The sequence below is a fragment of the Schistocerca piceifrons genome, chromosome 4, assembly GCF_021461385.2.
Source record: "Schistocerca piceifrons isolate TAMUIC-IGC-003096 chromosome 4, iqSchPice1.1, whole genome shotgun sequence".
Classification (NCBI taxonomy): Eukaryota; Metazoa; Arthropoda; class Insecta; order Orthoptera; family Acrididae; genus Schistocerca; species Schistocerca piceifrons.
This window is the reverse complement of record NC_060141.1, coordinates 50,410,533-50,432,311: the sequence shown is the minus strand read 5'-3', so window position 1 is coordinate 50,432,311 and position 21,779 is coordinate 50,410,533.

Genomic DNA, 21,779 nt, shown 5'->3' with positions numbered 1-21,779 from the left:
GTTGAAAAGCCTTTCTGAAAACCAAACTGACATTTTGTTAGTACTTTACTTTTACAAATATGGGAGGCTACTCTTGAATACATTACTTTCTCAAAAATTTTTGATAGAGCTGTCAGAACAGAGATTGGGCGGTAGTTGTTGACATCCGACATATCCCCCTTTTTATGCAATGGTTTTACAATGGCATATTTCAGTCTATCGGGGAAAACACCCTGCTCCAAAGAGCTATTACATACATGGCTGAGAATCCTACTTATCTGTGGGGAACAAGCTTTAAGTACCTTGCTGGAAATGCCATCAATTCCGTAAGAGCTTTTACTTTTCAGTGAGTTTATTATTTTACTGATTTCAGAGGGAGAGGTTGGTGGAATTGCAGTTGTTTCAAACTGCACAGGTATGGCCTCTTCTATTAGTAGCTTTGCCTCTTCTAGTGAAGATCTAGATCCTATTTTCTCCACAACCTTTAAAAAATGATTATTGAAAATATTTTCAATTTCTGATTGTTTGTTAGTACACTTGTCATTCATTTTTATGGCACTAAAGTCTTCCTGTGCTAATGGTTGCCCTGTTTCCCTTTCAATAATATTCCAAATTGCTTTAATTTTATTATCAGAGTTATGATCTCAGAGATGATACACATGCTTCTGGACTTTTTAATAACTTTTCTTAGTACCGCAAAATAGTTTTTATAATATTGAACAATTTCAGGGTCAGTACTCCCTCTTGCTGTTAGATACAGTTCTCTTTTATGGTTGCAAGATATTCTCATTCCTTTAGTTAGCCAAGGATTTTTATATGTTTTCTTGGAATTATGTTTAACTATTTTCTTGGGAAAACAATTTTCAAATACCCTTACAAGTGTATCGTGAAATAAGTTATATTTCAAGTTTGCATGTTTGCAAGTATGTATGTGTGTCTACTGCTGACAAAGGCCTTAATGGCCGAAAGCTTTAATTGTGTGAATCTTTTTATTGTGCCTATCGTGACTCAGCATCTCCCCTATATGGTGAGTAGCAACTTTCCTTCTCTGGTATCGTTAAATTTGACATTCTTTTTTCTTCTCAGAAAAATTAGTTGTCACCAATACCATATTTCTCAGTGCCTAATGGTATTAAACAAAGTACACAGTACTAGATAGGTAAAACATTTTCCAATATTTATTGGTCCTTATGTCAATTAGTCAATTAGAAGCTAGATTAAGGAAAGGCAAACCTACGTTTCTAGCATTTGCAGACTTAGAGAAAGCTTTTGACAATGTTGACTGGAATACTCTCTTTCAAATTCTAAAGGTGGCAGGGGTAAAATACAGGGAGCGAAAGGCTATTTACAATTTGTTCAGAAACCAGATGGCAGTTATAAGAGTCGAGGGCACGAAAGGTAAGCAGTGGTTGGGAACGGAGTGAGACAGGGTTGTAGCCTCTCCCCAATGTTATTCAATCTGTATATTGAGCAAGCAGTAAAGGAAACAAAAGAAAAACTTGGAGTAGGTATTAAAATCCAGGGAGGAGAAATAAAAACTTTGAGGTTTGCCGATGATATTGTAATTCTGTCAGAGACAGCAAACGACTTGGAAGAGCAGTTGAATGGAATAGATAGTATCTTGAAAGGAGGATATAAGATGAACATCAACAAAAGCAAAACGAGGATAATGGAATGTAGTCAAATTAAGTCGGGTGATGCTGAGGGAATTAGATTAGGAAATGAGACACTTAAAGTAGTAAAGGAGTTTTGCTGTTTGGGGAGAAAAATAACTGATTATGGTAGAAGCAGAGAGGATATAAAATGTAGACTGGCAATGGCAAGGAAAGCGTTTCAGAAGAAGAGAAATCTGTTAACATCGAGTATAGATTTAAGTGTCAGGAAGTCGTTTCTGAAAGTATTTGTGTGGAGTGTAGCTATGTATGGAAGTGAAACATGGACAATAAATAGTTTAGACAAGAAGAGAATAGAAGCTTTTGAAATGTGGTGCTACAGAAGAATGCTGAAGATTAGATGGGTAGATCACATAACTAATGAGGAAGTATTAATAGGATTGGGGAGAAGAGAAGTTTGTGGCACAACTTGACTAGAAGAAGGGATCAGTTGGTAGGACATGTCCTGAGGCATCAAGGGATCACAAATTTAGCATTGGAGGGCAGCGTGAAGGGTAAGAATCATAGAGGGAGACCAAGAGATGAATACACTAAGCATATTCAGAAGGATGTAGGTTGCAGTAGGTGCTGGGAGATGAAGGAGCTTGCACGGGATGGAGTAGCATGGAGAGCTGCATCAAACCAGTCTCAGGACTGAAGACCACAACAACAACATGTTGATTGTACAGCCTCCTGTGTTCACATCTAGATAATGCTGGGCATCATACTCACACATATTTCATTAGCTTATCTTTCTTGCTACCCACATATGAGGATGTTGGATACGTCTGCATGTCCCAATTCTGAACCAAAATTTACAACCTCCTAATATAAAGAACAAAATTCTACACCTAACATTAATGGATGAAGGTCTCTGACACACATTTCTGCCCACCTTCCCAGTTACTATAGCTTTCACTGAAACTGTTAATGCTTCACAACATACACTTTGTTATGTTCTGTAGACATGCCTTCAGATGTGTGGTGGCAGATCTGATACATGGGATATCAGAGCACTTGCTACAGTACACGCAGCCGACATCTTCATCAGTCACTTATGAAAATCCCTCCCGAACATTGTTACATCCACAGTCTTTTGCATTCAGTATATATTATTTTGAATCAAATTTTGCTTTTCCACTCTCCTACATCTCAGGTTCACATACTGTGATCCTACAGTGGGTGACTGAACAGCTCTCCGTTTGCTATAGTAGATGGCCAGACAATTCAACCATGCAAAGCTCAAATGAGCATCATGGAAGTCAAGTGCAGTTGCCCCCTCAATACAAAGTGGCTGTATTGACATCTGATGGACTTACATGGAACTACCTGCACTGAGTGGTGCGAGTGAGCATAAACATCAGATGCAGATCTCTGCTAGAGGTATACCATGAGACTCTCAGAAAAATTTCATCCACACAATTCAGAAGTATGCAAGAGCAGAAAAGGGTGAGGTCTACTGCACAATCAGTTTAATAGCTCATGTATCCTATCTGCTGCAAGAATAATACACAGCATAATGTAAAAGTAAATTGGGGATCTATTAGTTGATGATCAGTTTAGTTTAAGGAATGTACCATAGTGGTACTTCTGACATTGCGACTGATAATGAAAACAAGGCTTACGAAAAATTAAGACATGTTTGTAACAATTGTAGTGGGGAAAGCATACAACAATGTCAAATGCATCAATATGTTAGAAATTCTGAGAAAACAGGAGAAAGATACACAAGAACAAAGAGAGAGGCAACAATAACAGTGGAAGCTAAGAATAAAGTGCTCAGAACTAAAAGGATGTAAAACAAGGGTGCCACATGTTGCCCCTACAGTTCAGTCTATACATTGAAGAAGCAATTTAGGAATTTAGACAATAAAATATAAGTTCAAAAGTGGGATTAATATTCATGGTGTAAAAATAGTGATGATAAGTTTCACTGATGACATTGCTATCCGCAGTGAAAGTGAAGAATTACAAGACCTGTTGAATGGAATGAACAGTCTAATGACTGCACAATTGTGTTGTGAGTACATTGAAGAAAGGCCAAATAATGAGGAGCAGTAGAACTGAGAGCAACAAGACAGTGAAGATTGAAACAACTTACCATGAAGTAAACAAAGTTAAAGAATTCTGCTACCTTTGGAGCAAAATATCACACATCAGATGAAGGAGGAAGGACATGAAAAGTAGACTAGCAAAGGTAAAAAGGGCATTATTGGTCAAAAGAAGCCAACTAGTATCACACATAGGTCTTAATTTGGGGACGAAATTTCTAAGAACGTATGTTTGGAGTACAACATTGTATAGTGATGAATCATGAAATGTGAGAAAACCAGAAAAGAAAGAGCTAGAACGTTTGAGGTGTGGGGCAACTGAAGGATATTCAGTGTTAAGTGGACTAATAAGGAAGAAATGAGGAGGTTTTCCACAGAATCAGTGAAGAAAGTAACATGTGGAAGACACTGACAAGAAGAAGGGACAGAATGATGGAACATGTATTAAGATATAAGCAAATAATTCCCATGCTACTAGAGGGTAATATCTGCAAAGGAAGACAGATTTGAATACATCCAGCAAGTAATTTAGGATGTAAGTTGAAATTGCTACTCTGTGATGGAAAGGTTGGAGCAGGACAGGATCTGTGATGAGCCACATCAAACCAGTCATAAGACTGATAATTCAAAAATACACACTAAATTACTACTTTTTAGTGACCAGATGAATTTCTTTAATCTCCTTAGAGGTTGTATTTTTGAAACCAATGTCTGTTGTCGCTGCACACAGCATCTGTACAAGTAAATACAATACATCTGTATGTAGTCGCTACTGGATGCAGTGTTTTCTGCCACTGTGTAGAAGTATTCGCTGAATTTCATCATCAGATTGGAAAGTCACTACTTCTGATAGAGCTTGAGACATAGCAAGTTTGGACTATTCCATCTGTTAGATCTTCCAATCCTGATGATTAATAATTTTTCCTCTTTGTAACTATGCTAATTACCATGTTGTTCTGTGTTTCATATGTATATGACATGCACCTACTCACTTGAAAATGTGAACTAGATTTCGTCCTACCTGAACCCATTACTCAGTAATTTACTTTGATTGTGCTGAGTCTAACTGACAATTCAGTTTTCACTTAAAGCACATTAATCAGAAAAATGTTGGTGGTTGAACTTCTTACCATCATCCTAATTTCCCAACATCATGTGAGCTAATATAAATTTGTAAAAGTAGTAATACCATTAAACATAAAGACTGGCAACCCAACTTTACTGTAGTACATTTTATTTTACATGAAATTAATTAACTTATGAAATAATTAACATTAAAAGTTTCATACCATCATAATTTCTGTTGTGAATCTTGTCTTTAAGATTGTTAAATTCTGATTTTTCATGCTGTACTTTTGTTGCTCAGTTTTTTCCAAATCAGATGAGACCCATCATTAATTAACTAAGATACTATTAACATTTTAATAAATTGCCATTATGTAAAATAATTTCAGTAATGCACATGTACTCACGAGTTATTCCCAGTGTGGGAGTATAAATTGACAACATAAGCTTTTCCAGATTCCTACACTAGCACATTTCTTATAAGCCAAAATTTTATCAATACTTATAGTCCATCCCAAAAATTAAAATTTTACCTAGCTATTTTTGTAATTAATTGTATAATTTCCAAAATAAAAATTTCTTTATAATTCAGTTTTTTAATAGTTGGTTGGTACTCAAAGTCAGTCAACCTGCACCTAGTCCTGGTTGAGCTAACAGGAATGTCACACTTATGTTCCTAATATTTGCTCACATCATAGATATGTGCAATTTGTTCATGGAAATACATGTGCCTGCATTTGAAAAAGATCATTAATATTGACATTTAAAAACTTTCAAGTGATTTTGGTATCAGTAAAAGAAATTAATGGGTATTTTGACTCAAGCGTGTTTTGGTTGGTTGGAGGTCATTGTCATGTGGGTGAGTTACATATTGAGTGTTGTGACTTTCATTAATCAGTTAACTAATTAAATTATTGTGGTATACTATATACTGAAAGATAATGTAATATGGGAACTGTGACATTTTGTGTAAGTATGGATAATATTTTGTGCGGCAAATTACTTGGTTTCATGACTTTTTAGGACTGCTGTTGATTACTGTACAGTGATTCATTAATAGATGTTCTGATAATTTTGCAATTCATATGGGTAAAAGTGCAGTTAGAGTGTCAGCAGTTTTTCCTTTGCATGCTGCAGTTAGTAACTGTTTCCATGGTGAAAGATGAGAAGATGGCAGAACCAATGATAAATTAGTGTCCAATAAAAGTCATCATGATGTGGAGTACTTAAAATTACCTGGTGGCATAATGGAATATATTGTACAGAACATTGTCATATAAAACAGAATCATCTACAAAATTTAAACTGTACTCTTAGTTTCCTGCGTAACCACAACCTTGGAAATCAGGACATTTTGAAACTATCAGATCAGTCCATCAGCACAGTCAGTTCTCCTCCAGTCACATTCATGAGCTTTAGCAACTAACAAACCAAACTGTAACATTTCAGCCCAACCTGTACCTGGAGATACACTACATTGTAACCACAACCACTTTCCTTTCACTCACATTCGTTGGCTTTGCCAACTTGAAGTCAAACTGATACATTTGAATTTAACCTGGATCTTGGGCTATGGTACAGATCAGTTCTTTACCAAAGCCAGTTTTTCTCCAGTCACAGTCATTGGCATTGTCAGCTCGCAATGAAACAGAACCATCGGAATACCAAACAATGTCCCCAGAAATCCTGTCACATTCTGAGAAACATGCAATACAAGAAATTCACACAAAACCAATAACCAGATTTATAATCCACAATAGTGAAATCAATAATTATCAATCTCACACTACACGTGCTGAAAATAAAAGTGATCAGTTCATATTTTCTGCCAAAAAAAAGGTCATTAGATTCAGCAGTTGTCATTAACTACTCTCCACATCACCTGATTGCCTACAACTAATGGAAACGAATTTCCATCTTCAGCAAGAAAAGCAAAACACACTAACCCTGTAAGTGCACTTTAACCCTTGTATGAGTAATTCTGCCACTGAACTCTTAGTTATTTGTACCAACCTGATTGTAAACACTAAAATTTTCATGAAGTAAGAAGACTGATCATTTAGCTAACAGCATTACTTTGATGCTAATAGACTGTGTGAAAAATATCATCCTACATTGTAGTGCTGTGTACATTTTTCTTGAGCAAACTCCTTCAAGTACTGAGTAAGATCTTCAGTTGCATGACAACAAACAAACATAATACAGAGGAAGCAACAGAGTCTACAGGAAAACAGCTCAGTGCTTTAAAAGCTATTTTCTGGGGACTCAGTTTCAGCTGGATTATTAGTTTGATTGTTTCTTGTTCAATATAGTTCCAGATAGTTTTTGCCCCATTTTTCCAATTTGTTATAAAATTTAAATAACAGTACTTATAACTTGAAAACCAATACATAAAAAGATTTTTTGTCCAACATCTTGTGGGTAATGTAAGTAATGGAGAAACATTTATGTGAAGAAAATAAATAAATCAGGAGCAGCAGCCAAATGACATTGTATGCTGAATAGAGATGTCCTCCAGACACCTCCATGTATTATAATCTTCAGGTACATGCATCCACACTGCTCTTGCAGGTTTTCTAAAGTCATAAAACCACTTTATTTAGCACCTTGATCTTTTTCTAATCCCTTGGAATACATCAAAGTTCTTTATTATTTCCTCTACCATGCATTTGCCAAACTGCAAATCCTCCCACTTCCACTTCATTTTCATTTTCCTCACCAATGCTTGCTGAGTAACTCCGAATTTTTAATAAATTTTAAATTGAAACTCTATATCTCATTCATTATATTTCCAGTCTAATTATTTACTCTTATTCCTCTAGTTTATTAATCAACAGATGATGACATGGAATTAGTAAGCTATGGGAACAGGATACAAAAAGCGGAATACGGAATGAACTGTCCTCACTAATATCTGCACATACATATATTTCGACAGTTATCACACACGTTCACACAGTACAAGGTATAAGAGCAGACTGAATTAACAAGGCGGATCGGATGAGAGACCTAAGTCTTAAATATTAATGTTGTCTATGGTCAATATGACCTATTGACACCACACAGCCTCCACCCCCCCCCCCCCCCACACACACACACACAGTACGGAGTACTGAGTACCGCATGTGAGTCTTGACGGAAGACCATGTGGGCATCAACACTGTTGGTGGTCTTACGAGCTGGTAGACGCACGACTGAGACCTCCATCCCGACCGCGGCAGCGTGTGGAGGTGGAGCAATGGGAGACAGGTCCACCTTGAAGTCACTGAGCCAGTGAGGACGGATGATGTGGTGGCCAGCCCAAGAGCAGATGGGCTGGATAGCTGATGGTGGGGTGTAGGTGTGGTGGATGCTAATCGAGCTGTCCGGCGAGATGAAGGCACGAATTGTCGTCGGGTTGCACTCACAAGCGAGGGTGAGGCTATGCACAACACTGACGTTTAACTGCTCGTTGGGTGGCAGGGCCGCATTGTCTGTGAGTAGAATGAGAACTCGGTCATCAAGAGTGACAACTGAAATGTCAGATCAAAATTGTGTGCTGGACCGAGACTTGAACTCGGAACCTTTGCCTTTTGCGGGCAAGTGCTCTACCAACTGAGCTACCCAAGCACAACTCATGCCCCGTCCTCACAGCTTTACTTCTGCCAGTACCTCGCTTCCAACCTTCCAAACTTTACAGAACCTCTCCTGCGAAACTTGCAGAACTAGCACTCCTGAAAGAAAGGATATTGCGGAGAGATGGCTTAGCCACAGCCTGAGGGATGTTTCCAGAATGAGATTTTCACTCTGCAGTGGAGTGTGCACTGATATGAAACTTCCTGGCAGATCAAAACTGTGTGCCGGACCGATACTCGAACTCTGGACTTATGCCTTTCGTGGGCAAGGTAGGAAGCGAGGTACTGGCAAAAGTAAAGCTGTGAGGATGGGGTGTGAGTCATGCTTGGGTAGCTCAGTTGATAGAGCACTTGCCCGCGAAAGGCAAAGGTCCCGAGTTCGAGTCTCGGTCCGGCACACAGTTTTGATCTGCCAAGAAGTTTCATATCAACGCACACTCCGCTGCAGAGTGAAAATCTGAAACTGAAATGTCATCCACGCTGTGTGGCGGTACACTGCAGAGCAGCGTGACTATGGGAGAGGGTGTCTCCATAGTCAATGAGGTAGCAGCAAAACCAGCACATGGGTTGGAGGGTGACATGTCTGAGAAACCTGCAAAAGGCAACGGGGAGGCATTGGGTGAACAAAACAGTGTGTTGGCCCTAGGAGAAACATTGTTGGACTCCACGGTGGGAGGGAGACTGGCGAGAGAGTCATCAGGAGAATCAGACTGAGCCAGCAGAGGGACGTCAGGGTCCACGAATGCTGGTTTGAGTCGGTGTAACGAAACAGTATGGGGACTGTTTTTGACGATGATGTCAAAAGTTGTGTCGCCCCACCGGAGGACTTTAAAGGGGCTCTGATAAGATGGTTGCAGAGGTTGTTGGATTGAATCGTGTCTCAGCATTACATGGGAGCAAGAGTTGAGAGCAGTTGGCACGTACGTGTACGGCGGAGAGTGACTGATAGGTGGCTGCAGAAGTGCATGTTTGAATTGGGTGCACATGTGACTTATTAAATCTGGGGGGGGGGGGGGGGAGGGAGGAGTTGTTAGGTACTTGAGGCTGAATGAGTTCCCCTGGTAGGACTGGGTTCTCCCCGAAAACGAATTCTTAGATAGTTCCCTGTAAGTCGGGCCTGAAAGTTGAATGGAGGCCAAGCATTACCTATGGAGTGGTTCTGACCAGAGGCAGTCATGGCATCTGAGTGCCATTTTTAGAGTGCAGTGCCACCATTCCACTACTATGTTGCTTTGTGGGTGGTAGGCTGTGGTGTGAAGTTTCTTTATGCCGCAGACGTTACATAAAATGGTGAACAGGGAAGACTCAAAGTGCCGACCTTGGTTGGTGGTGATGGTGGTCAGATAACCCAACCTAGCAATCCATGAGGAGGTAAAACCCTTGGCCATGGTCTTGGCAGTGACGTTAGGTAAGGGGGCTGCCTCTAGCCAGCAGAACGTGCAGTCAGTTGTGGATAGAATGTATCTGTGGCCCTCCGACGGTGGAAGAGGACCGATAAGATCGATTTGTACATGACGAAATCGTTCTGGAGGGATGTCGAACTTGTCCAGTTGTGGGGTGGTGTGGCGGCCGATTTTGTTGCATTGGCAGGGGACGCAGCTACATTCCCAGGTCTGACAGTCCCATTTTATATTTTTCCAAACGAAATGCTCGGAGATGAGCCATGTAGTGGCACGGATGCCAGAGTGAGCAAGGTTATGCAGAGCGTTGAAGGCCTGCCGGTGCAGGGGGGATGGGAGTAACGGGCGTAAGGTACTGGTAGAAGAGTCACACCACACCTTGTCCACAATGCCGGGGAATTTAGCCTTAGTAAACCCAAGGGATGTTTGAGGGTCCATGAGGAGAGCTTGAGATTCCTCGTCAGAGGCTTGTAGGGTGACCAGATTGGATAAATCAAAGCTACGTGAAATAGTATTGATACGCGATAAAAATCTGTGGTGATGTTGTCCATGCCTCTGATGCAGCGAACGTCAGTTGTGAATTGGGAGACTAGATCAAAGTGACGGAAATGCCGAGGAAATGGATCCCTGGCGGGGGTTGCAGAAAGTGTCTGCAAGTGGTTTGTGATCCGTGAGGATGAAGAACGAGTGACCCTCCACATCGGGGTGGAAGTGTTTGATGGCCTCACAGACAGTAAGAAGTTCTCTATTGAAAGAGGAGTATTTCTTCTGAGCTGTTGATAGTTTTTTAGAGAATAAATGCAGAGGGGAAACCGTGTCTGTCTTGTGTTGCTGTAGTACCACTCCCACTGCTATGTCACTGGCATCCGTAGTGATGAACAACTCGGCTGAGGGGTCAGGGTGGGTGAGTGTCATGGCATGAGCTAAGGAAGTCTTTAATGCATTGAAAGCCTCCAGCATAGGTGCAGTCCAGTGAACGGGTTTGAGTCCTAAAGTCTGTTTACCCGACAGTGAGTCTGTCAGCGGGGCCTGCACGGTGGCGGCAGAAGGCAGGTGACGACGGTAGTAATTTAATGTGCCCAGGAAATGTCAGAGTTCTTTGTAAGAAGCTGGAGGTGGCAGTGAAGTGATAGCATGCACACGAGATTTGGGAGGCTGTATTCCGTCGGTGGAGACGGTGTAACCCAAGAAAGTGACGGATGGGTGATGAACTGGAATTTTTCTTTGTTGACCTCAACGCCATTGGAGTGCAAGGTCTGGAGGACCATTGATAAATGATTTTCATGTTCCTCAGCTGACTTGCTGAAAATGAGTATGTCATACAGATATGTTAAGCAAAACTCGAACTGTCGTAAGATGGAGTCAATGAAATGCTGCCACATTTGTGCCGCATTTTTTAAGCTGAACGGCATGAAGTTGTATTGGAACAAACCAAGCGGAGTCATAATAGCCATTTTAGGGATGTCATCCGGTGCTACGGGAATCTGGTGGTAGGCATGTTTACAGTCAATAAGACTGAAGATTGTAGAGCCCGATAACATATAAGTGAAATCATTTATGTTAGGCATGAGGTTATTGTCCAAGACAGTACATACAAGCGTTTAAATGTCTGTAGTTGCTGCACATTCAGAAAGAACCATCATATTAGAGGATGAGGTGTATCGGTGAAGACCAGTTGCTGTCTGACAGTTGCAGGATACCTGCCTCTAAAAGTTCGTTAATTTGCTGCCGGGCAACTTAATAGGGTTGTGGTGTCTAACCTTGTGCATATTAGGAGGGCCAGCAGTGGTAACTATCTTGTGTGTCATTCTGTCAGTGACGGAAGAAACTGAGAACTGCACATGAGACTGATCAATGTCCTGATGCGAAGTTTTTGGATGGGTAGGACACGACGAGGTGTAGCCATTAGTGCAAGTGGGAAAAGGCAACAGGAAAGTCACATGTCTAGTACGTGAGTGTGGCATGCACTTGTATGGAAAGGGTGGCAGCACGGAGTGGGTCAGAATGTGCAGAGACTGTCTACTGTCAAACTTGCACTTGTACCCGGCATGCGCGAGAACAGCGTTGGCGTTGACCATGGAAAAGTGATGGCCACTGAGTCACATGGCTGGCGCGCGAGAGAGGGGGAATGTTTATCAACATGTGGGATGGCTGCCCGCATGGTGGGCGTGGTTGTATCATGCTTGTGACTGTTTTAAGAAGTACAGCCTGATACATCACCTGGGAGGTGAAAGGGTGATGATAGGGAGGGCATCCATCCACCATTTAGCATCAACAAAGCCAAGGCCAATTCTAACCATGCTGACTCTGTTTAGTTATTGGATAAGGGCAAAAAGGAGAATATTTTTATGCAATTTTTTGTAACTACAATCCTTTTTTTTTATATTTTGAAATTACTCTTTGGTAATCATTTGCCTTCAGTATTTTTGTTTTCTAATTAAAGAAGGCCACGCAAACAATAATGGTTACATCAAGCGCTTCCTGAAAATTTCACAAGCTTTTGTCAGATTTTTTAGTAAAGCATTTTGAGATAGAAGTTTGCTCTCTTATACGTTATATATGGGAAATTCATCACAGCAATGCAGGAAGTAGAGGTACAGCACCTTGTATTGTTGACAGTTCTGCACCTTTAGGGGTACTGCACCAGTGGTAAGTGTAACACACGGTGATGAAATAATACATAGGGTGGAAACTTCAGAATTCTTAGTCTCCATATTGATGAGAATTTAAATTGGAAAAAAAACTCATTTTGGAACACCTAAAACAAATTAGTTCAGCCATATTTGCACCTAGAATTGCAAATTTTTGGGAGAGAGAAGTCAGTAAGCTGCCATATTTTGCTTATTTTTATTCAGTAATTTCATATGGAATAATGCTCTGGGGTAACTCATCTTTAACTGGTTCACAGTATGTTTATTCCCTCATGAAGTTTGTTGTAAATAATCCATCACAGTTCAAAGGGAACAGTGAGGTACAAAATTACAATACTAGAAGAAGAAATGACATTCATTACTCAACATAAAGGCTGTCTTTAGCACAGAAAGTGGTGCACAACACTGCAACAAAACGCTTTTACCACTTACCCAGTGACATAAAATGTCTAACAGACAACAAGGTAAAATTTGTAAATAAATTGAAAAGTTTCTCCTTGAAAACTCCTTCTATTCTGTAGAAGAATTGCTATGTTTGTAATGCGTGGAACGTGGTGGGTAGGAACTGCTAACTCAATCTGTATATCTTGTTTTCATTTTGGGGAGAAAAAAAATTATATGATGATGTTTACAGCACAAATATATGTACAAATTAATTTGCAATATGAATGTAAAATGACTTGTTCCACATCATGACGATTTACCATGCAAAATGATCCGTGGAACGTGAAAGTAACTAACTAACTAAGTAACAGTATCACCCAGATCTAATGGCTTACACTGACATGCTTCCATTTGCAACATACTGTAAGGACTCTTTTAAATCAGAGTGTATAAATTAGGTATTATTTTCCAAATAAATTCCTGGTACACACTCAAGTCTATATTTGAGTTTGTATCAATTGTATGGACTTTCTGTGTAATATGTTTATTTTGAGAAGATTGTGCTTTTTGTTTGATACTCTTGATCACAGTATTGAAGTTTCACCTTGGTTACAGCAGCTTATTTGCTGCTTTGACAATGTAAACACCACTGCTTCACTGTGTAGTTGCACTATTTTAACAACTAAATAATCATGGGAAAACCTTTGTATGTTTGTGCTTGTTCTCCTCTAATACCTAGCTCATGAACTCTTACAGAAGTCAAATTCACAGTAGATAATTTGACAAGCAGAGTCATGTATAAGTTTCTGATAATATGCTGTCTCTTTGAAAATTACTTGCTGCCTGACCAAATACATATCTCAAGCTTACTGAGTCTTCATGTCAGTGAATGGAAGTTAATAAATGGTCAACTAGATTGTTCTTTTTGTGTTATATTTTTCATTCATTTCTTTTGAATTTCCCAATCCACTCACACACACACACACACACACACACACACACACACACACACACACACACACACACACACACACACACAACTATATGTCACATCACTCTGAAAGCTCGAAATACAGGGTGAGTCACTAACTATAGCCACCAAGAATAACTCCAAAATTATGATAGGAGCTGAAAAGTTTGTGGGACAAATGTTGGATGGGACAACAGGGGCCATAATATGATGTTTTTGAACTTCAGAGATATGAAGGTTGTTTTTTTTTGGGGGGGGGGAGGGGGATGCTATAGTTTGGTACATATTTTCTGATTTCTGATAGTGGCTATAGAGATGAATCCAGTGATGTGTAACAGTAAGGTCTTTGAAGGTCAGCGAAGGTCACAAAGATGGCATGAATGACCATTTACAGAAGGTGTTCGAAGTGATGACCATTGGTATCAATGCTGTGCTGCAACCTTCTTATTATGGATTGAGTGGTATTCCTTATCACTTCAGCACTTATTGAAGTACATGCTCTGACAATTTTCTCATATATTCAAGTACAGTTGAAATGTCTTTGTAAAAAATGTCTTATGAGTTCACACAAGAAAAAACCCAGAGGTGTCAAGTCTGGCGAACGAGCTGGCCACGAGACATTTCCTCCACGTCCAATCCAGTGATTTGGAAATTGTCTCTGCAACTCATTTCTAGTCATCAGCGAAAAACGTGGTGCACACCCATTGTGTTGATACCACTTTCTGTTCCTTATACATAAAGGTATTTCTTCCAGTAACTGATCTAATATTTGTTGCAGGAATGTGGTTTACATCTGACCATTAAGATATCCTTTGATAAAATAGGGACTTATAATTCTGTCCTCCAGAATCCCACACCATACATTCACCAACCATAGTTTTTGGTGTGCAACTTGCCACAGTCAGCATGGATTTTCAGTTGCCCAGTAATGCAAATTAATATTTCCATGGTTTGTGAATGCAGCCTCATCAGCAAATAAAAGACCTTAATAAATGTGTCATCCATCTGAATCTGAAGTTGAGCCCATCGGCAGAATTCAGTGTGATGCATACAATCTGTACCAGTTAATTCTTGGTGGAGACTGATATGGTAAGGATGATATTTATGGTGATGCAGAACATGAACAACACTACACTGGCTCACGCCAGATTCCCCTGATATGTTTCCAATCTGTTAAATATCCAGTTGTTCTCAATTTACTATACACATATTTAAATGCACAGTGTGTAGGGTGAGTATGTTGAGGATATCTTTCAGCGAGTAAGTCTCTAGCTCTCACTGAATTTCGTTGCCATTCTCCATAAATGAGAAGCATATTGAATTGTTCTTTGAAGGAATACATCATTTATATTTGCTTGATTTGATGATACTAGTCTTACAGTTGCTATTAGCATTGTATTACGGAACCATCGAATGGTGTTTACATGTCAATGGCACGTTAGATGGATACACCGTATTCAGTGAATATTTACTGTTTGCACAATATAAGAGAAAGAATTGTCAGAGCACGTGCTTTAATAAGTGCCAAAGTGATAAGGGATACCACTCAATCCATGATACAAAGATAGCAGCACTGCATTGATACCAATGGTCATCACTTCGAACACCTTCTGTAAGTGGATGTTCATGCAACCTTTTTGACCTTCTTTGACCTTCAAAGACATTACTGTCGCATGTAATTGGATTTGTCTTGATAGCTGCTATCAGAAAATAAGTACCAAACTATAGCATCCCATTTAAAAAACAAAGTTGACCTTTAAAACTCTGAGACGACCCCAAAAAAACCAGCATCATATTATGGCCCCCGTTGTCCCTTGCAACATTTGTCCCACAAACTTTTCAGCTACCATCATACTTTCAGAATTATTCTTGGTAGCAATAGTTAGTGACTCACCCTGTATACTTAAGTCCCAGAACATCTTACAACGTGAGAAGTCAGTTCAACTCAGCAGTTGGTACAATGCCAATTTCATATGACTGTTAACTGTCAGGTGCCTGACATACGTAGGCCTAGTCCAATTATGATTTACATCTAGTACAAGAATTGTGATACCAGCATTACACAAAATTTCCTGTCATTTCATAGAAATTTTTCAGACTTGTCAAATTACAACTGTAAATAAAGCTACAATAAAAACAGATCCAAGAGTGAGAGAACTAGCCTCTGATGTGATCATGCAACAGGCTTTCCTCTATGTTTCTAAATTTCAACCTTGTGAGTTGAAATGTAGTAGTGTTTGATCTTATTGGTATACAACCTTCTAATAGCTCTGAAGTTTGGGAGAAGGAAAATAACTGCAGAAAATACATAGCTACTTGGGAATCATAATGTTTCTTTTGAAAAGAAAGAAATGTCTTGCTATATTTGAGCAATTTAGTCCTCACATCACTTTCACTTGTTCTATAAATCTACCTGGGTTTGTGTATTGTTTGATTTCCTGGTTGCTTGTGAGCTGACATTGTTCATCTACAAGTTCTGGGCCCAGGACTTTCCTTAAAACGTTGCATTCCTTTTTCCCAATGTTTTCAACATCTGTTTCCCTCTTTCAATTCAGTATCTCTGATCCATGAAAGAAATTTTGATTTAATTACTGTATTGTAATGTCTTAGTTTTGACTGCTTGTTGTAAATATTTTGGGTAAGTCTGTATGCAGTTTCCTTCTTTTGGCATCTAATTTCATTTGCTTTTGTTACAGTTCCCTTTTCCTTAATGATTTCACTGAGATATTTAAACTGTGGCACTCATTTCATTTTGCCATATTATGTCTTCATGAGTTTTTGTGTTTGTTTGTTGCAGACCAAGCACTCTGTCTTTTCAAAAGATATCTGGAAACAAATTTTTCTGCAGTTTCTTTCAAGAGTTCAGTCTAATGTTGGGCTGATGAAATGGCACAAGTTAATATTACTAATCTCTGAGCCTTGGAAGAACAAATATATCTAGTTTGTAGTTACAAACACAGTGTACCAGCTGATGCATTCATGAAAATTCATCTCATCTGTGAATATTGCACATATCAAGAGCACTTTATGGTCATTGAACTTGCCTAATATGATGCTTGTATACAACTTTTTTTTCTTTTTTTTGGTGAAGTAGTTCTATTTTGTATTCATATGATCACAGTTTCAAATAATTGAAAGTCCAGGTTGAAATATTGCAATTTCTTTCATGTAATATCATGGATAGCTTATATATATATATTGAGACCTACAGTGAACAGTAATGCACATATGTATCAATCAGTTTTTTGACTTATTCTCTTTCACCAGTGTTTTAATGTGTGGTGATGAAGTTATTTAATTTGCTGATTATTTCTTCAACACAGAAAATATTTGTTGTAAAACAGCAGTCTCTTTTGAAGCCCAAAGATCTATAGTGGTGGCAGAGTATCACATTTTTATGTGGTTCACTGTTTTCAGCTGCTTCTAGACACTACGGTAATTCAGGGTATGTGTCATAAAGATGCAGACATTAGCTGTTAACATTTTTATCATGAATAATATATGTTTATGTATTTTAAAGCACATCTACAACAGTTACAGATCATATAATATGAGTGATTGATATAGTATTATGTTTGCTTTATTTGTGAAAGTTCTGTCTTGAGATTTATCAACTGGATCTGGATCGCATTTTCAACAAATAAAATGAAAACACTGGGAGTATAATTAACTCAGAGAGGCGCAACAAAAAATACACACAGAGAACAAATGAAATAGAAAGTATGAAAGTGAACAACAAAATCATTACAGGCAAAACAGAAATTGCCAACATTCTGAATAATAACTACATACAAACAGTAGAAAACCTGAATCATCCAAGCAATAACCAAGGAAGTCATCAGACCACAGTGAAAGAAAATCCAAGCCACTCAGTATTCCTGAAACCAGTATCTAAAATGGAAATGACAAAGGTTATCAAAAAGCTTAAGGGAAAAACGTCTGCTGGACATGGTAGGTATCAAACTACCTGACTGAGCAGGTGGCAGCAGAAATAATTACTCCACTGTTGGGTATTGTCAACTGCTCATTCCAAGAAGGGATATTTCCTGATCAACTTAAATTATTTAAAGTGGTGCCTGTATACAAAAAGGGAAAAGATGATGATCATAATAATTACAGGCCAGTATCCTTAATATCAGATTTCTCCAAAATATTAGAAATGCTCATGCTCAACAGACCACCTGCTTACATGGAAAAACATAATATACTAACCCCAGCACACAATGGATACCAGGCAGGGAAATCAACTGAAATAGCAATTTAATCATTAATACAATTTATTGTGTAGGACTTAGACAACTGGATGACAACATCCGGGAATTTTTTTACTCATTCAAAGTGTTTGACAAAATTAATCATGCAGTCCTACTAAAGAAACTAGAGAATACAGATATTCATGGACAAGAAGCAGATTGAATAACATTATATATCAGTAGCATGAGGCAATATGTAGCCATTAAAACTCAAACAGATCAGAAGTTAGAAGCATTAAGTATGGAGTACATCAAGGATCTGTCATGGGACCTCCTCTTCAATTTATTTATAAATAATGTACAAATGTCTGAAAATGAAAATAAGATAGTGTGTGCAGGTGATATGACTATGCTAAGCCTTTCCAACAACTCTGAAGCATTAGAGGAAAACACTTTCATATCATTCAGTACAACACTACAATGGTTCATGGATAACAAGATGATTATTAACTTGAAAAAAAAAACTATGTACACAGTTTCAACACTAAACAGAGGGAGGAACTATAGATGTTTTTCTATGGAATAAATAACTTCAGCTATGTTTTTAGGTATAACAATAGAAAGTGAGCCAAATTGGAAGCAGCGGATAAATGCTGTATCCAACAATCTAAGCTCAGTGATATCTGTAATGAAACCACTGGCTCAGTATGCACATCAAGACCTCTTGTGCATTGTCTGTCATGGATTTTTTGAACCATACATGCAATATGGCATAACAGTGTGGGGGAACTCAACCATCAGAGGAATGAAAAGAACATTCACAGTTCAGAAGAAAGCCGTTCAAAGTATATTGAAAATAAGCAAACAGAATCTTGTAGAAACTGTTTCAAAGAACTTAATATTTTGGCGTTTCTATCACTGTATACATTCAAGACCATTATGACTGCATTATGAGATCACAAAAACTGGAGACCAATGAGACTGTTCACCCTCATAGCACAAGGAACAGAAAACAACTGCGATTTATTCCACACAGACTCCAATTTTTTTTAAATGGTCCTAAACACACTGTTTTAAAATTAATACAAGTATTGCCAAGGGACTTACAAAACCTCAAAACTGAGAAGATATTCCCCACATCCCTAATAAAGTTTTGAAAGAAGAAGACTTTTATGGTATGTCTGAGTACTTGAGCAGACAGCGAGCAAAAGTTCATACTATGAATGATAAACATCATGTACGATATTAAGAGAAACAAGAATTACAGATTAGTGTAGGTAACTAAACTAGAATTAAAACTACACACCTGTCTACAAGAAGGATAGTAGTTATCCACAAAGCTACCGTCCAATGTCCTTAACACCAATTAATTGTAGAATCTTAGCCCAGCCAAAACAAAATGACAACCGGTTACTGCTCATTTCACATACAATGCAACACCAATGCACGCCGCTGCTGACAGCCATGCAGCTACCCAAACTACACAGGCAGACTGGCCTAGGCACACCAGCACACAAGCCACCTTTCTGCAGGAGATACCAAAACAGATAACATGCCACAAACATGTGCAGATGGCACGCGACTGTTTGTTTATGACTGCAGGCTACATCAGTACCTGCTGGTCGATATGGGCACAGACATCAGCATGCTACCCCCACATCTCACCACAGGAGATAACAAATCCTCAACCAAGCAACTCCAAGCAGCAAATGATTCAATAATACCAGCAATAGGGACAACCTCCATGAGTCTCTGGCTAGACAACCACGTCAATGGACTTTCTTTGAGGCTGAAATGTTGGAACTGGTGCTTAGAGCAGACTTCCTCCATCATAAACCACCTCAGCCCACATCTCAGCAGGGCTCTGTTATTACAAGTTGATGGACTACTCCCTATAGGGGGCTTCAGCAGTGACAGTCTGCCATCCACCACAGACACTCCCCCTCCACAGCTAGACATGGAGACCACAGCAGATCTTGCATTACAGTATGCAACACTGTGAGACAAACTCCATGAAAAGATCATGGTCTATGAGAACATGTACAAAGATAACAACAAAATATGTACGGAGAATGAGCAGTTATTCAGCCACCATCACGAACTGGACAGCAAAATGCAATGAATCTGGCAGCAAATACAGAGGGTGTGGTGCACCTGAGAGCCACAGAACAATTGTACAACCACTAGCACAGATACACAGGTTAGTACAGTGCCTATTATACTTGGTGATGCAGCTCTCGTAAGTGAGTTGAACAGCGACAGTGTTCCTGCTCTCGTGAGTGGGTTACTCTCTGTCAAGGCTACCACCCCTGCAGACAGATCAGACAACAGGATTCTGCCCCTTGGACCACCCCTACCAAACAAAACAGTTAGCATACCTATGGACGGCACTGTTCACAGAATTAATACAACTCCAGGATCACCCATATGCCGCCATCCCCACCACTTAGTCCCCCACAAAATCAAGGCGGCCAAGGCAGCCAATGAAGAATTTCTCCAGGATGGAATAATCAGACCTTTGGACAGTGCATGGGCACCACCTGTCACTATGAGGCCAAAGGAAAATGGGACACAGCGCCTCTACAACAATTACTGATACCTCAACTCCGGAACGATTATAGACAGCTACCCAGACCCAAATATCCAAGATTTTGGACATAAGTTGGTGAGGGCAACCATCTTTAGTGTACTGACCTGTAAAAGAGTGTATTCCTAAATAATCATGGCCCCAGTGGATGTTTACAAAATGGCCATTATCACTCCATTCGGATTATATGAATTCTTGGGCATCTCATTTGGGTTGAAAAAACGCCACGCACATGTGGCAAAGATTCATTGATGGGTTGTTTTTCAATGTGCCACTCTGTCACTGCTACACAGCGGAACACAAATGAATTCTGCATGGAGTATATGACAAGCTGTCACAACATGGGACGGAAATTAATACTGACAAATGCCAACTGTGACAGCCTTGCATCATGTTCATCAGCCACCTAGTCGATGCAACAGGCGTATGGCCAACATGGGTCAAAATTGAGCAGATTACTGACTGATACCTTCCCACAAATTACCAAGAACTACGTAAATTTCTTGGCGTTGCCAGTTTCTACTGACGACACCTACCCCATGCAGCTGAAACTCTGCTTCCCATCACAGAAACTCTATGGGGAAATAATACAGAGGGGAACAGGAAGCTAACATGGACAGATGAGATGCAAACTGGATTCGACAACATTAAAGTTCAACTAACTCACACCATCACGCTCACACCAGATGTTCATCTTATCATTACATCAGATACAAGCAACCGAGCGGTAGGTGCTGTATTACAGCAGGAAGGAAACTGACAGACTCTTAAAGGAAATGGTCAACGTTCAACTGCAAACTACTGGCCATGTAAAAAGCGGTCCGCTACTTCTGCAACAATATTGAAGGGAGACTCCTTAATATCTATATAGACCATCAACCGTTAGCTGACACAGTAAAGAATCTGTCTGTCAACGCCACACCATGCAGGTTTAGGCACTTGGACCACATCTTACAGTTCACAATAGACATTCACCACATGCATGGAGTGGATAATATGGTTGCAGACTACCTGTCCTGCATAGCAGCGACGACCAGTCAAATGGATGTCAATAACCTCGTGGACGCCCAGGCAAGAGATACAGATCTGAAACAATTCTTGTCAGTCAGTGACACAGGATTAAAACTACGACAATGCCCAGTGCCTGGAACCAACAAAGTAGTTTGGTGCTACGTGTCAACAGCAAGGCAACAACCTTTCATCCCTGCCAACTATTGTCGAACAATATTCGAC